The 3,185-nt window shown below is 62.7% G+C and overlaps 1 protein-coding gene across 6 annotated transcripts in view; it reads left to right on the forward strand.

Annotated features, from left to right (window-relative positions):
• Positions 1-3,185, forward strand: part of BCORL1 (BCL6 corepressor like 1) — a 61,952-nt gene that overhangs the window by 537 nt on the left and 58,230 nt on the right. Inside the window, exons 1-2 of one of the 6 annotated variants that reach the window (XM_034648947.1) lie at positions 7-143; positions 693-772. The exons of 1 other annotated variant lie outside the window; for it this stretch is intronic. The gene's annotated coding sequence lies outside the window, so the exon portion shown is untranslated. Of the gene's footprint in view, positions 1-6; positions 144-692; positions 773-1,568; positions 1,914-3,185 lie in introns of those variants that run through there. 4 more of the 6 variants (XM_011224129.3, XM_011224131.3, XM_002918585.4 and 1 more) reach the window with 4 other exon arrangements.

Below are 3,185 nucleotides of genomic sequence, written 5' to 3' on the forward strand. Positions count from 1 at the left end.
GGTAGATCGGCGGGGCCGCCAGCGGAGGGAGGGAGGCCCGCGGCAGCGCGGCGGCAGCGAAGGCCAGCTTCCGCGGAGTTTGTGCCCGGGCTTCCCGGGCTCCAGCCGCCTCACGCGCACAAATGGGGCTAGGGGACTGACTGGTAAGCAACTGCGAGTGTTAGACGGTGTTCGGCGGCGATTCTGGGAAAAGCAAGGAAAGACACCGTCTGCAATTATGCCGCACCCCCCACCCACCTCTTAGCATCTGGATTTTGCTCTCATGGGGCCGCGGACCCTCCCCACCACAACTCTTCCACTCTCCTGCACTTCCACCGCCTCCCCGCTTCCTAGGCCATCTGACTCTCCTAGGGTTATGTGTTTGGGGGTGGACGACGGCGTCGTAAGGGGGCGGCGGTATACTCTCCCTCCCGCGGCAGCAGCCTAGTTCGTATCTTATTCCTACATGTAGCGTCGCTTCCAGTCTTGTGGACATTGGGTTTTAGATAACCTACCCCCATCCCCCCCTAAGGGATTTGATGGCTTTTAAGGAAAGGGAGGAATCCTTGGATTTCCACGCCTAGAACAAGGTTGAGGACTGAGATTCACCCTCAGCTCACTTCCACTACCAACCCCTCTTTCCTTGTAAGCCATTTCCACGAGGATCCGAACTTTGGGGGGCGGTATTAATGTGCTTCTCTATCTCTACACAGGGTCGGCGTGGCCAAGGATGGCTAGTCTCTGAGGGAAAGTAGCCACCAGTCCAACTCGGGTCGCCCCCACTATTACTTCGGTGAGGGGGGCAACGCTAAAGAGATACTGGTGGGTAGGGACCCGGTATAAAGGAGGGGGCTGGGTAGTCGCCCCCGGAGGGACTCCGTTTCTTGTAAGGTAGGGAGAAGCGAGCCCAGGCTTCAGGGGAGGAAGGGACATGGGGGGTGGCNGGACATGGGGGGTGGCGACGACGGGGGGGGCGGGAAGAAGGGGGGAGTCACACCCTGCCAGCAAGGGGAGCTTCCTTCAGGCTCCTGGGAGAAGGGGTCAGAATATGTCTGTTCTGTGCTGCCCGGCAGGGGAGGAGGTCTGGGGTCTTTGGATTTGCACACTGGATCGGGCACCAGTGGCCTGAGAAAGTCAGGTAGGGGCATATGGTGGAGAGCTTTGGGGGAAGAGACAGAAACCCCTGGCCTTGGCGCCCTGATCCTTTCCCTTCCTCAACCTTCCCATTCGAGGGACATTGAGGGCTGGGGGCGTGGGGCTCTTGCAGCCCCTAGGATTGAGCGCCTCCTCCTCTCCTGGGAGTCTAGCTTTTTGCCCGGCTTGCTGCAGCCACTGCTGCTGCCTCCCTCTCCGGAATCCGCTTGGTCCTCGCAGCGATCCCCTCCTCCTCCCCTCCCCTCCCAGTGTCACCGGGGCTGCTTGGCTCTGCCCCCTTCGCTGCCGCTTGCTCCCGGCTTTCGTCCCTCCCTCTCTTGCTCGCTCCCTCCCTTCGCCTCCACCTCCCCATTCCTCCCCCCGGCAGGTGGCATTCTGGGAGTTGTAGTCCCATGGAGCGGCGGCTGGCGCCGCCCGCGAACCCCGCCGGACTCCACTTCCCGTCGAGCCCTGCGACCGGCACCCACTCCACCAGGCTTCGCTCGCACACACAGACACACACACACACCGCTCTCCCCCTCACTCTTTCGCTGGCCGCGGCTGCTGCCAGTGTGTGGCTCTGTCTCTCCTCCGCTTTGCCGAGCCCTCCCTTCTTCCTCTCAGTTCCTAGAGTCCGACCGCCGCCGCCGCCGAGAGAGAGGAGAAGGAGGTCGGTGGCGATAAGGGGCGGAGGGGAGGGCATCAGATCGGGGCAGTATTAGGCGGGTGGCGGCTCAGAGTGGGTAAGAGGGAGCCCGGGTGGCGGCCTGAGCCTCCCCGCGGAGCCGACCCGGGAACAGGTGCGTCTTTTTTTTCTCTCCCCCAACCCCTCCACCCCTTTTGACTCCCCGGCTTTCTCGTATCCCCCCACCCGCTTCTTTCTATCTTAAGCCTTTTCCCAGCCCTGTCCCTTCTTCGCCCCGCGGCCGCTCTGCTTGCCCCCCGGGGGTGCCGTCCTCTTCGTGTCCCCGGACGTAGCGCTCCCTGGAGCTCTCTCTGTCCTCGCCCCTCCCTTCGGGACAGCTCCCCTCCACTTCCCACCTTCGTACCCCATCCCTGCTCTACCCTACCCCCTCCTCACCCCCTTCTCCCTTAGCCAGGTGAGACTTGTTCGCCACGATCTGGGAGTCTTCTTCCTGGCTGGGCGGGGGTCTCCATGGAAACGGGGGTCGGGTTGATCCTGGGGGGGGAACCGCTGGAATTACCCCACTCCTCAGAAAGGGAGGTGGAGGCTACGGTCTTGTTAACTACCTGGCCCTAAGACCCCCCCCCCATCCAAGGATCCAATGATCCGAAGGGAGGTTGGCCAGGAGGGCAGGGCGAGAAAGGGCTTGTTTTTGGGGGGGGGGTTGGCTGTCCGTGATGAAGTCTTGAAGAGACCTGGAGAAAATACCCCACAACCTCAGAGGGGAGGTGCGACGGTTGCTCTTTAAGGCTTTCTCCCCGGTGTTGGGGTGCGGGAACCGTAGGGTAAGGGGTACCCCTAGGTGGCGGCGGGGCCTGGGTTCGGGAGTGGGAGTGCTGTGATGGGGGCAGGGGCAATTATCCGAGTCCCTGGAAAAAAGGCGGGGGATGACTTCGGAGCACCCTGGCTCCGCTGCCCTCGCTCTAGGGGCGGGGGCCGCCGGGCCGGGCGCGGCGGGGAGGGGGCTTAAATTGAAGGAGGATGAGATGGGGGCAATTCATACTAGCCCCAGCAAGCCAGGGGGAGATCCGGCGTGCAAGCTCTCCACCCGTTCCGCGCCAGGCCTGGAGGCAAAGGGTCTGAGAGCGAAGCCGAGGGGTGGAAGGAGGGAGGCTCCGGTTACGGGGCCGGGTTTCGGGATCAGGGGCAATCCCCCAGCCCTTGAAGGAGGGAGAGGGATGGCCGCGAACCCCAGGGCTCCCCCACCCCGGTTCCTAAGGGGCGTGAGGAACAGACAGCAGGCCCAGCGGAGCTGGATTCGAGCGGATCGCGGCTGGGCAGTGGGGGGGCTTAGTGGTGGGCTTCGGGGGGAGCAGTCCGGCGGCGGCGCGGGCGGGCGAAAAAAAAAAAAAAAAAAAAAAAAAAAAAAAAAAAAAAAAAAAAAAAA

The sequence above is a fragment of the Ailuropoda melanoleuca genome, chromosome X (genome assembly GCF_002007445.2).
Source record: "Ailuropoda melanoleuca isolate Jingjing chromosome X, ASM200744v2, whole genome shotgun sequence".
NCBI classification, from domain to species: Eukaryota; Metazoa; Chordata; class Mammalia; order Carnivora; family Ursidae; genus Ailuropoda; species Ailuropoda melanoleuca.